Here is a 14871-nt window from a genome sequence, read left to right on the forward strand (position 1 = left end):
ATGTAGGCTCGTTAATTGCTTTAAAAGACTAGTTAGTTTGTGATATTGTATTAAAAGTAAAGTTGTAGTAATCTACACTGTTCATTTTTAGGTGATGTAGACTCGTTAATTGCTTTAAAAGACTAGTTAGTTTGTGATATTGTATTAAAAGATGTGTTCAATGTACATTATCCAACTAAAATAGATGATGTGGAAGACTATAACCTTACTACTACTACATACACACACCTATTTTATAAGGTACAAAGGTAAGAAAAGCCTCTAAATCTACTAAAAAAGAAAAAATTGCCATTCCAAGTTTTAGATAATTTTAAATTGATCATCTTGATTTCGAAATGTACAAATATGAAAAACTAAAGACTTTCAAGTCTTAATACTAATGTGTTTTATAACACATTATTATCATATTCCAAGATTTTCAAATGTATATAGATTTACTCTATAAACACCATCTTCGAAGCTTTAAATTTTCAGATCATTATAGGGGTCTTTGGCATCAGAACAATATCATCTAGCAGCTTTGAAGGTGCATCTTACTTTGATTGTCTAAAGCAATGCTTTACATAAAACAAGGCTCAGGTTATCAAAGTGGCAAATGTTAAAGTATGGCATTTTGAATTTCATTTCTATTAACTTTCAAAGTTAATATTCCAAAAAAAATAAAAAATAAATAAGCTCACGCAATATATGTACCGCACCTACTACTTTACGAGTGTGGATTGAGGAGCTTTGGTGTTTAGTTTTATATTTCGTGTGATCCGAGAGAGTTGGCATTAGCACAGAGAGAGGGGAGGTTAGTTTAACAACATTTCATTGAATTTATTTTACGTTAGCATTACCTCAGAGAGAGAGAGTTTTGGTTAACATGTCATATATAGAGAGAGAAAGAGGGTTTTTTTCCTTTTTTGGGTAATTAGAGAGAGAGCGTTTGGTTAACAATGTATATATATATAAAGGGTTTTTTCTTTCTTTCTTTTTTTTGGGTAATTAGAGAGGGAGGGTTTGGTTAACAACATTTCATATTAACACTTCCAAGTCACTTAGGAATAAAGAAAGAGAGGCCATATAGGTACACCGGTTTTTGAGTTTTTAAAAAGCAAGTCTCTTCTACACTTCAACATTAACAAAGAAAATGTGAAGTGGCTTCCAAAATGGCTCTCATTTCATTACTTTTTAAAGATTAATCGGCAGCGATTTCCAAAACCCAACCTTACTCTTCTTTTCTGGTCTCCATTAATGTGGTATTTCGTTTTCCCTAAGTATTGGGTATGGACCTGGACCCAACCAGAATTGGACTTGGACCAAACTGTACCCGACCAAAAATTAAAATGTTTATTTATTTAATTATATTTAAAATTATTTTATATATTGAGATCTAAAAAATATTACTAGACTAACAAAACCTGAACCTATGCTCAAATAGTGTTTTGGTCCAAGAGTTGGATCCAGACCTGATCTAGCGGGTCCAAGATTTAAACTCATGCCCGGACCTCGATAGGGTCTACCCCTCAAGTCCCAAGTCGGGTCCAGGTCCATGGCCACCCCTAAGGCAGGTGGGGAGAGTAAAGGTTTTACGCGGTCGAGCCCAGCATTCCTTAATATAGTGGTAGGGATGGAGATGTTCATTATGGCGATGAGAAGAATAAATAAATCAATAAAACAGGGGGAATATCCTCTCCACAGTTAAACATATAATGAATAAGTGTGGCCTTGGTGGGTAACCGCTTTTCATGTTTTTTTTAATATATATTAATATTTTCATTCTGAGTATTATACAAGCACTTTGTCTGTCTTTCAACTACTGTTCTTCTAAATCCTTCCTTAGAATTAAAACTTAAAATTTTGTTCTCTTTATCATATGATGTTATAAAATACAAGAGCATTTAGCAATTAAATGATTCAAATTTCCCATTATTGGCGGTAATGGAGGAACTGGGTAATTCAATGGGGAAGACTGGTCCTACCCGTTTTTTCAAATAGTTTGAGAGTTATCCTTTTTTTTCTTTTTTTTTTTTTTTTTTTTTTTTTTTTAAGGGGTTCATGAGATGGTGTCAGTGGAAATAAAAACTACAACATGAGGACTAAGGTGTTAGGGTGTTACCACCACGACCCAACCCCTTTCCCAAGTCTCTCATTGGAAAGGCTAAAACGATGGTTGCTTTTTATCAAGTTTCCAAATGTATCAAAAATCAGTGACAGGGAACAAACGCGGAGAAGAGTCTTTTTTATTCCTAGCCATTCATGGAAATGGTCCTTCCCCAAAAAAATGTGTTTCATCAACCATTTATGGTCTATGACTATGAGTTGTTGTTTTAATAGTAGTAGTCGTTTTAATAGTAAGCAAAACAATTGCTAATTTATTAGTAGGTAGACTGATGCTCATCATACCCGCACTCTTTCTTCAGCTTTCGTGGAAATTCTCTTCCTCTCTTTTAGAGATTTTCCAATGGAAGATCGTTTCTCCTTTGAAGTTCATACGAACCCCAAAAAGACATTTAAAAAAAAAAAACAAAAACACTCCAAGTCTTGTGGGAAATGATATTTGCTAACCACAACACGTAATTAATAGTCTTTATGATAGGGATATTTAATTGTAAAAAAATTTATATAAAGTGACAATCTTAGAGTAGCTTCGGAACTGGCCAAGATTTTCATGAGGTTTCTCAAAAGTCTCTCGCCAAGTTTCGTCGCATTCTGACATGTCTAAAGTAGTGTAGACTAAGAAACAGTTCTGACAAAATCGGCCTTTAGCACTCTGAAATGACCCCTATAACTAGAGCTACATTTTTGATGTCTCAAATTACTGTGGGGATCATCACCATTGGATCTAGTACGGTAGAAAACCCCCAAAGGCCATATTTCAGTTCGAACGGATACTCTAAAAAAAAGTTATAGGCAAAAGAGTGATACAGAAGGAACGCACGCTATTCTCGTGTGGCCACCCTACAACTACACACCATTGAACAGACAATCATAAACAATGACTTTCAACGCTCATATCTCACCCGTCCTAAGTCGGATAGTGCTCAAATTCGGTGAGCATGCTCGTCTCATCAAGACGAGCGATTTAATATATGGCACGCCCCGTGACGACACCCGAGCACGAAGAAAATCTAGAGAGAAGTTATCGGATCTTAAAGCAAGTGCAAAAAATTCAGCAGCCTCGTGCCTTGCTCGAGTGGCCGAATCACGCCGCTCGTGAGCCCGATCAATGCGAGACCGATTCCATCGCATGCGTAAGGTCTTGGGGGCCATCTCTAACCTGAACCCCATACTGATGAACGGTTGGACTCCGCACACGAAGCCACTTCAAATTTTGTTGCCAGAATTCTAGATTTTGGCCAAAATTCCAAAGTTGCAAAATCTTCGTTCGGGCACAGAATCGAACTGCGATTGTTGCCCCGCTATCGTGATGACACGCTTAGTGTACTCCAGCGAATAAATCATAGAAAGACATTAAGGAACGAGCACACCATATATCCAAAATTTCAAGATTCAACCAAAATTCAAGTCGCATGATCGTACTTTAAAAACACGATCAATGGCTCAAAATTGATATCAAATTGATCTTCATGCTAAGCCTTACAAGAAAACAATCATCTTTCGGTCAACCGGGCATCAGAATGAACCCGGATCATCTATATAAGATCAAGGAAGTTCTAGGGCAACACAAAGACTGTTTTGAAATTCCACAAATTGTTAGGAATGGGCAAATCTGTCATTTTGTACCCTATTTTTTATTTTTTTTAATTCAATTTAATCTTAATTTCCAGCAAATAGGGTTACTTTTGATCATCCACCCATATTTGGGGCAAATTGTATGTATACGTACCATCATTGTACACACAAAAAGGAGAGAACACACTCAATCCCTCACAAAAGAGAGAGTTTTTACTTAATATAGTTTCTCTTTCTTACCATTGTTGGTCACGTTTGGAAAGAGAGAGAGCAAGGTGAGAGAAACTTTTGATCGGTATCCCTATGCTTGAGGTAGATCTTCTCTCTCTTTCTTTTCTTTTCTTCTCTATGTTCTTTTTCTTTCTCTTCTTCTTTTTTTTCTTCCTCTTCCCCGTCTGAGTTCCTCTCAAAGACCATGCACGACAATGACAGTGTCGTGCATGCCTCTCTGGTGGTCTCACATGTCACGCATGGCGTTGGCAGCGCCATACGCGAGCTTCTCTCTTCTTTTATTCTCTCTCCTAGCGAGACGTGTAGACGGCGCTGCTCATCACCGTCAGCAGACGTAACCTCGGTGTCTTAGTGAAGAGCACAAACAATGAAACTCATTGCCGCCCACAGGGGACTTCCTCTACTACGCGTCTAGCTCAAACAACAATACCTATCGCCGCTTGCTAGAGGTCTCGACAACACCTATCACCGTCCACGAGCTTCCTTCGTGTGCTCGGTGCTCATCGCCGTCTGCGAGCCTCCTCTGCGCGTGCAGTGCTCGTCGTCGTTCCTCCTGTGTCCCACGCCTATCACTGTGTGCCTCATGAGAACTATCGTCACGTGCTCCATGAGAGGCTATCGCTGCCCTCATAAGGGCGTGTTCCCTTCTCATGATAACAACGACGATGCCCATTGCCGCCTAAGTTTTTCCTCCTTCTGCCTCCTCGTTCGCTTTCTATTCGTCCCCTTTTCCTCTCTTCACTCTTTTCTCTCCTCACTTGATTGATGGTAGACTTAGCCTAGCGCTGCCATATGGGTGTCGGTGTAGAGTAGTATTACCGTCGTGCTGGTCTCGAGAACCATGCCTGTCTTGCTATCACTCCGAGACGATAGCTTTCCGACCGTCAAGCTAGTCTCGCTCCTTTGTCAAGTTTTCTTCTGCTTTCTCTCTTTATTGGAACCTTCAGTTTCATCACTCCCTCATATGAGCGTACAATGCCCTAAGACAAGGGTGGGTCTCTTCGACCCACTTGTCTCGCCAATTAATCATAGAAGAGTTGTACAGAAAAGAAGGGAATTGTAGGTCAAGGGAGGCTATTCCGAACTAGCTAAAGCAGCTAGGGGGCTTTCTTCGTAATCTAAGAGGGCGTCATCTCTCATCGGTTGGTATCCCTACCCTTGTTTTTGAGCAAGGTTCTGAGAGAGCGATCTCAAATCTCGGGTTCTCTAAAAACCCGAGATACGTGCCATCAAATCATCTAGATCCGGAAGGCGAGATCAACGCACCTAACCAGAGAGTATTGTTGGAAAACCCTCAAATTCATCATCTCAATCTCGAGACGCATAGATATGAAGAAAAAAAGAGTTTCAAGTACTAAAAATAGTGTATTTTGTAACAAGTTGTATGGACTTCAAGGTTTTCGAGTATTCATATATCTACTCGATTTGTATCATTTTTTTAATGTTAACTTTCATTACTAATAGCATCCCCACACCTAGTCTTCGTATCGTGGTTTCCATTCCCACTAATTACTACCTTAAGAAAACTAACTCCTAAACTATTTGAAAAAAGGGAAAAGTTTATATAAGGATGCAACCTTAAAAAGGTAGAATTACAGATGCACCTCAAAAATCCATCGAAAAAAATTGTTTTAATATTGAAAATTCCTCTAATTAGTCATCTCGACATCGAGATGGATGGCTATGAAAAAAGAAAGGATTTTGAGTCCCAAAAATAGTGCATCTTACCACACATTATCTAGACTGTCCATTTTCAAGATTTTCATATATTTATAGATCTATTTGATTTTAATCATTTTTGGAGTTTAAAATTTCATAATTATATATGAAAATAAGTTTTGAGATAATCTTAAGAATATTTTATATCAAAATTATATGTTATGATAAAATTTGAAGGTGCACGGTAAATGGATTGTTTAAGGTTGCAACCTTATGAAAACCACACCCATGAATAAAAAAAAATTGAGGAATGCTGTCCCAAATAAATTATCCAAAACTAAAATAAATCTAGCTATATAATCATCTTAACGTACTGAAAGAAAATATCTAACCGCTAACAAAATATATCTTTTGGTTTTTGAGAGAAAGTATTTAGTGCAAGAAATGTGGGTACCAGCAAATAGAAATTTAAAAAGACACCCTTAAGCAACATGCTCTTAGTACGTGACTTGAGACTGGATGTCTTATTCATGCATTACTTCCGTGTACCACATGAGTGTGGTTGAGCAACCCATTAACTATGTTGCTTTTATTATGAAGCTTGTTCTTCATGTTGATTGAATCTAGTATATCAGACTAACAACGCAACAAGAATATCAATAATTTTATTTATATGACTTAGGTGTGGTCAAAGACCCATCAGGCATTGTCACACTTGAAAACAAAATTCATATGATTCTAAATAGTGCTTAAAATCCCTTCCCATGTTCCTCAAGATATCACCAGTCTCACGGAACCATATAAAAATACATAGGTCCTAAAACACTCCCAAATGAATTTCGCAACACAAGAAAGTAAAAAGATCTCATGCTCCTAGGGCAGCACACTGCCCATATGCGCCCTTGGAGAAAATTCAAACTACGGGTACTTTGAGGATCCGAGTTTTGGGAATGTAGCCTACTCAACTCATAGACTAACCTCAATAAAAGAAATTTCCAAATTGTACTCTCTATAAAAAAAACACTTTTAAAAAAATAACGTCTCAAGATTGAATAAAAAATTATCCAATTTTGTGAGGGTGAGATCTAACCGTTACAAAATATTAATTTGGAGAAAATATTATTGGCAACAAGTTCACAATCACTCGTCATTAGATTTCAAGCCGTCTGATTTGTCGTTTAATAGCTAAAGATGACTACGAGTTATTATTGTATACGATCTTTAATACACCCAAATGAATAGGGCTTGGAGTATTTTATCTCTAACAATTTATGAGTACGGGTCGGGTCCAACGGGACCCTGACCCGAATACTATTTGAGTATAAGTTTTGGACCCGTACCCGACCCGCCAGATCCAAATGTTGGATCCATAAGACCTGTGTTGGGTATAACCAACGGGTCCCAGGTCCATTGTCCACGCTAAATATAGCTCCAAAAACCACCTACATTCATTATAAAGTTAGAAATGTTGAAAACCGATGACCCCTCCAATTCTATTTATTTCTTCTTGGAAGAAAAAACAACCACCCTAACTATTCAATACGACCTAATAATATGTCATATGTCCCAAGCATACCTCACATGTGGGGTTGAGCACATTGGTTGTTTGAGGAACTCGATTCGATCCAACGGTGGCCCCAAATCACGCAAATTAAAATATGCACCACCACTTTATAATCGGGGAACACTCCATCATTTGGTGCATCACACTTGCAATGTGTAATATAATAATAATCCTCTTTTTAAACCAGGATGGAGACACAGGGTTTTGCTTTTATAAGGAGAGAGTAGTGTGGGTAATGGGCCGGCAGGCCTGGTCCTAAAAATACAGGGTCTGGGCCACAAACTACGGTCCGAGGGCTGAGCTAAGGCCAATGTTGGGCTGGCTCTCTTTTTTTCTCGATTTTTTTTTTTTTTTTTTTTAAAATTTATTTTTGGCCCAGCCTGGCTCTAACAAGGCTAGGGCCAGCCCGGTAGGGACAAGGGCCAAGCCTGGCCCGGCCCATTGCCACCCTTAGGGGAGAAAGAGAGAGAGAGAGAGGGAGGGAGGAATAGCTTTTGTGAGGATTGATGGGCCCTTGCCTTTATTTACACTAGCATGAGAGGGGAAAAGGTTGGATGAATGGAGGTCCATTGAAATATTTTATTACCAAGAGGAAGGATTCAGGCAATGATAGCATGGTGCTGGAACTGCCACAATTCCTTGCTTTTGTGCATGTGAAGTGCCGACACTAAAGAGGAGGACAATCTCCTCAGCCTTTGCAGATCATATAGCTTCTATTTTTGCCCTACTCTGTTTTTCTTTTCCTTGGATTCGGGCTCAAGCCCTCCTAATGGTCTCACATAAATGGCTAGAGTTACTTTTTATGCCAGGAAAAAAGCATACAAAGTGTTGATGCTACCACTGTGCTACTACTTTTGCAACTCTCAGTGTGGCTAGCTACAAATAAATAATTTTAATATCAAAAGAAGTCTTGGGTAAGGTCTCAATTGCCCTTGAGAAGAAGTAATAACTCCTTTGGTTTATTTGTAGGTCTAGGTTTTTTGGGTTAGAATGTGAAGCTGCACTTCAATACCTGCCAAAAGGTTGAGCTATTGCACCAGATATTATTGTGATTGTTTGAAAATCTATTTTCACTTTTGATTATTACATTTGAAGCTCTAATGCATAACTTGTAGCTACGTGAACACTTGAAAATAGATGATCGAGAGAATAAGCTATATGGTTATATATTTTTGAGGCTTGAAAATCATCTTTTTAATATGCATAATTGAAACACTTCCAATACTCATGACTGAATTTCTACAGTTTTTTATTCATGGCTCATTACTATCCAAAGCTTACCAAATGGTCACTGTTATCTGATTGTATTTGAATTTTGATAATTTTTCTACTAATCAGATTCATCTAAAATTTGGGGTGTGTATATCTAACCATCTCGTGCAAAAATAAAATATAAAAAAAAACAACTTTAAAAATTAAGAACACCAAAATACCCCTAAAATAGTCATAGGCGTAGACATTGATGCGAACACATCTGCGATTAATTTGATTTATAAAAATGCATTAAAATTCAACATTATCAAACAATTGTGACCATCTAATAGATTTTAGATGGTGATGAGTCATAAGAAAAATACTATATACACTCACATACAAATGTATTATAAGTGTGTGTATACATATATAGGAAGAAGGTCCTGTCAGCCCATGGGCTGACAACTACAGTGTCAATCTACAGCCCATATTCAATCTGGGACCGATCCAATGGTCACGACCTCATTTCGTATTTTCATTTTCATTTTTTTTATACAAATTCAAATCACTTGAAATTTTGAGCATCTACTCTTCAAAAATATAAAAATCTAATAAAAATATAAAAAAATAATTTATAACATATAAATTGACAAAAATACCTTTGAAATATTTCAAAGGTATTTTGGTCAATTTATGTTTTACGAATTATTGTTTTTTTTATATTTTTATTAGGTGTGCCTTGATGAGAAGAATAAAAGGTTAAAATTTCAAGTGATTTAAATTTGTATTAAAAACATGAAAATTCAATAAAATATGGTCATGATCATCAGATCGGCTCAGATGTAGTTGTCAGCCCGTGGGCTGACAGAACAAAATAATAGTCATAAAATAAAATAACAAAATTATCCCTAGAACATTATAGGGGTATTTTCGGTAATTTTTTATCATTCAAATCATTTGTTTTATATTTTATTCATGTGGATCTCACTAAGGCACACACAGCTACAAATTTGCAGATCATTATAATTTGTAAAAAAAATATTAAAATTCAAAAACTATCAGACATCTGTGATCGTGTGAGATAAAACCGTAGGTGAAGTATTGTAGAACTTCATCTATTGGTGTTTTATAGTGTTTCCATATATATATATATATATATATATATATATATATATATATAATGATCTCTAATTTGTAGGTGTATGCGCTTTAGTGAGATGCATATGAATAATATATAAAACAAATCATTTGAATGATAAAAATTATGAAAAATACCCTTATAAAGTTTTAGGGGTAATTTCATCATTTTATTTACGTCTATTATTTTTTAATTATTTTTTTTGTACGACTTGGTCATATGTATATACGTCCCAAATTTAGATAAATCTGATTAGTACAATAATTATAAAATTTCAAATACTACCGGATAACTGTGACCATGTGATGAACTTTGGACGGTGATGAGGCGTAGGTGAAGTACTGTAGAACTTCACCTATAGGTGTTTTGTAGATGCTTCCTACTATATATATATATATATATATATATATATAACCTGAGGAATGATCAAAATAAGGCGCATCGCTAAACAGTTTTGAAATGATGTCATCTCCATATAAAAAATTTCTATGATAGTCTGAAAATATATTTTCACCTTATGAATTTTAAGACTTAAAAAATAATATAGGTCAAGCAAATCAATGAATATTTGAAAATAGATGGTCTAGATAATGCATTATACGATACACTATTTCTAAAACTTGATACCTTTTTTTCCCACATACGTACATCTCGAGGTAGAGATGATCAATTGGAGGATTTTTCGACATCAAAACAACCTTCTCAAGCAAATGTTTGAGGTGCCACTTAGTTGTACATTATAAGATTGACACCTCATATAAACTATTTCCACACACACGCGCACACATTCAAAATGCCTAGGATGAATAGTTACACGGCATGACAAAGCCACAACCCAATACGAAAGCGACGCATTTTCATTCCCAATATATGGCCTTCTTACATGTTATCTCATCCTTTCAAACCTTTTTTAAACTAAGTTGGTCTAAGATCCCAATGTTCAATGCAATACAAGTGCTCAATCTTTTGTTTTCAGATATCTTTTGGCCCCAAAGAACCTTATGCACACTCCTCATTATCAGCCCAACGCAAATGTTGCCTCGAGATAGTGTATTCACATGCACCGAATAGGAAATCTCTCTTCAACTTGTTTTTAAATACCTCCAACAATCATATAAACTTTACAGCCCATTATGCTTCAAATGTAAATAAACTTTCCAATTGATCATCTCAACCTCAAGATGTATAGATATAAAAAATAGATTTTAAGTTATGAAAACAATGCATCTTGTAACGTATTATCTGGACTGTCTATTTTTAAGATTTTCAAATATTTACAGATTTGCTCAATTTTCACCCTTTTTAGCTTTAAACTTCATAATTAAGAATGAAGATAGATTTTTTTTTTTCCTCGGGATTTTTTCCACCAAGACTTGACCCAACCCCACACAACCCTCATGTCATGATCGTGTCTGCTTGACCAGGACCCAACTGGGTTAGTTCTTATGTTGTGTCTTATGGGTCACCATGTTAGACATTAGTAACTTTGTGTGGCTTGAACTCTGAAATTTGAATTTGAAATGAACCACAATTTGAGAATTTTGTGCCTGTCGAAACATAAAATAGTCAATTGAGCTTACCAAATGATGAAGATAGAAAAGAAACAAGTCAAAACACGGTAAGAACATTAAATAAATATCCAAGGGGATATAAATGTAGGAGATTGCGTTTTCTAGTAGAGAGAGATATATTATATATATGTTTATTAGTTACTTTTTATGGTCTTTTTGCATTTTTAGCAAATAATAAATTAATTTTGAAAGTTTTACTTTTTTTAGTGTGGCAACTTTGTATGTGATTACATTTCCACGGCATAGACTTCGAGATCATTTAAGGCCCTAAGAAACAATCGCTGTCCCCTCTACACAACGAGGAATTCAACAAACAAATAAAAAAAGGCTGTGGTTTGTGTAAGCCTGAGGTCTTAAACATTCAAAAGTAAGACGCACCTTCAAATAATATTGAATGATGTTTCAGTAATGAAAATCTTTGTGATGGCCTGAAAATTCATTTTCACCTCTAGTTATAAAATTTGAAAGCTTAAAAAATTATAGAGATCGAATAGATCTATGAATACTTGAAAATTTTGAAAATTGAAGGCTTAAAAAATGCAATACTTGGTGTACAATTTCTATGACTTCAAATCCATTTTTTCTCATGTCCATACATTTTGAAGTCGAGATGATCGATTTGAGGATTTTTGGACATCAATACAACCTTTTCTAATGAATTTTTGAGGTGTTTTAAATTGATTGTTTAGGGCCCACCGTTATATAAATTTTTTCTATAAAAAAAACTTAAAATGTTTTCCACGTTTTATTTCACATTTTTAATATTTTATTTGTTCCCTCGGTGTAAGTAATTGGAAACACGTCTTATGAGTTGTGCTCATATTCAATAATCTTTTATTTTTTGAGAATTCATTAAATAATCCAATGTCTTAGTGTCGGCGATTTATTGGGCCCTCTTTCTAATGGTTCAAACCAATGGTTTAAAAAACGGATCGGTGACCCGGATCGGGCTTCCAAAAAACCGATCCGGATCGACAAATCGGCTATCCGGATCGGGAATCAGGTGAATCGGTCAAAATAAAGCTTAAAAAAAATCCGAAAAATTATTAAAATTCATTATAAATATTGTTTTTTAGGAATTCAATAAGAAATGAGGGTATTCCATTAAGAATTTTCATGTTTTTGAATGAATATGCGAATATTGATATGTTCTTTCCCTGCATGAACCACCATTCAGCATTTAATTTATATCACACAAAAGGATAAACATATAATTATCATGGAATAAGTATATCAACATACATGGACTACAATAAAGCATAAAATTAGTAACATATGATCTAAAAATAAAATGATAGATGATGTTATTGTTCTTCTTGGTCACGCTGGTGCCATTGATTGAATTCGTTTAACAATTCATTGATTCGATCTAAAAACGAATCATCATTATTGCAGGCGTCTGACTATTCCCAAATCCCTGAGTATTAGTGTTTTGTTGTGTTCCCAATCTAAAATCCCTGAAGATTGTTCATCCTTCATGCTCACCTGCACTGTCGTGCTCATCCCTACACTGTTGCTGTTGGGACTCGATATGTGAATAATATGGCTGGGATAGGGTGGCCTCAGAATCATCATCTCTCTCTGTAACAATCCTAAAATTTCAAAAAAAAAAAAAAAAAAAAAAAAAAAGAAAAAAAAAAAAAAGAGAAAAAAAAGAGGAGAAAAGATACTTTTAAATAGGTGATGGTCTGTTTGAGTATGATGGTCCTTGGGGACCATCACTATTTTCAAAAGTTTTTACTTGGTTTAAACTTTTGCTTGCTGCTTGCCACGTCCTTTAGTGGACGTGGTTTTCATATGTTAAAAACAGACTCTTAACGCGACACCTCAGGTATGAGGTAGAGCCTAATAAAATAATATAATAATACGTTATAAGAATTTAAATAGGGGAGGTGAGCACTCCCACCCTAGAAAATTTTGAGATCTCTCTTTCTTTCTCTGGTCGAAATGCAGTGAACTCCTCTCTCGAACCGAATTTTTTATCGGAAGCTCCCCCTCAAATATTTGTGGGTAAGTGACATCGTTTTCCTGAAAAATAGTCTATTTTTAATAAATAGTGATATTTCCGTCTAGGATCTTTATTTTATCAGTTTTATGTGTAAGTGACCTCATTGTCTCGAAAAATAATCTATTCTTTTTAAAAATAAAATGAAATAATTATTTCTGCTTATTATCATGAATTTTAGGTGCGATAAATTTTATGTGCACACGACCTCTTTATATTGAAAAATAATCTTTTTAATAAAAATTGTGATATTTTATCTATGTTAGAAATTTTAAATGCTGTAAATTCTTAGAAAAATAAATTTACTTATTTTTCTTGGCTATTGTTAGAAAATTTTAGATACTATCAAATTATTAGAAATAAATGTGATATTTCTGCTTTTAGTAAAATTGTGATATTTCTTTCTACTGTTTTGAATATTTAGACATTGTAAAATTCATGTGCAAATGACTGCCTTATTATTTAAAAATTGACATTTTTGCAATTGATTATAGTATTGTTGTGAAATGTTTATTTGTGGCTTGATATCCCATAAATTGTGATAATTCCGTATTCTTGAATTTCTATAAGAGTTTTTTCTATACATATTAAATTGGCAATTATGCTAGAATGCCTTTACAAACTGCTACCTTTCTAAATTTGAGCCCAAAATATTTGATTGGTTATTTTTGAAATGTTATAGAGAGTGACTGTTATTAATGGTTTAAGTGAAATTCATATTAATGATTTCAGTGATATGTTGAGTACATGATATTGCTGCTTTCGAATGTTTAAAGAGATTTAGAAATAATTTAAGTATGCAAGTGGACTCATCCGGTTCGTCGGTGAGGTATAAGTGGACCTATCTGGGACGCCGGTAGGGATTAAGCGGACTCATCCGGTTCATCGGTGAGGTATAAGTGGACCTGCAGGGATTAAGTGGACCTATCTGGGACGCCGATAGGGATTAAGTGGACCCTTCAGGACGCTGATGGCGGATATAGGTGACCTACTTGGGACGCCAGTAGGGTATTTTGTGAAATCCTTTGAATTATGCACTGCCGTTAAAAGTGTTATAAGCATTTCAATTACTCGGATTATACTTAATTATGCATTTATTGAAAGTGAAACTGTTGATGCATTTCTGTTAATAGATCTCATTTTGGAAAATATTGATATCTTTCAATCATGATTATTTTTAGGATTATGATGATCACTTACTGAGTAGCCAAACTCATCAAACTATGGTAAACATTTTTTCAGGATAACTGCGGATTCATTTTGAGTGCTAGTCAGGATCAACCTTGGAAGATATTGTTGTTGTGCTAGCTTTCTTTTGTTACTTTGTAAGACCTCGCCACTGTAAATTTGTCCTATCAATAGATGTATATATGTTTTGTCTGTCACATCTCAGGAATAACAGTATTGTAAATTCTTGGGGTGTGACAATTATGGTATCAGAGCAATAGGTTTAAGATTCTTAGGAATGGAAATTTAAAAAGAATGTACTTAAAATCACATTTATTGTGTACAGACCGGGACAAAGTCAAGATCCAGAATAGCTGAGGCTAATATGGAAGGAATTCACAAAGCCTTAAAAAATATGGTTACTCTAATGCAACATCAGATGGAAAACAACAATTCACCCAGGCAGTTAGTTACAGGAAATGGTGGGAGTAATATCGAACAATTTAAGAAATTGAACCCACCTTCTTTTAAGGGTGCTGTAAACCCACTGGTAGCCGAGGGATGGATTATGCAATTGGAAAAAATATTCGAGGCTATGGAATGTCCTGATGATAGAAAGGTGGCCTCAGCAGTTTTTATATTAGAAGGTGAGGCACAACACTGG

Source organism: Amborella trichopoda, chromosome 4 (genome assembly GCF_054954075.1).
Source record: "Amborella trichopoda isolate Santa Cruz 75 chromosome 4, AtrichopodaSantaCruz75HAP2 v2.0, whole genome shotgun sequence".
NCBI classification, from domain to species: domain Eukaryota; kingdom Viridiplantae; phylum Streptophyta; class Magnoliopsida; order Amborellales; family Amborellaceae; genus Amborella; species Amborella trichopoda.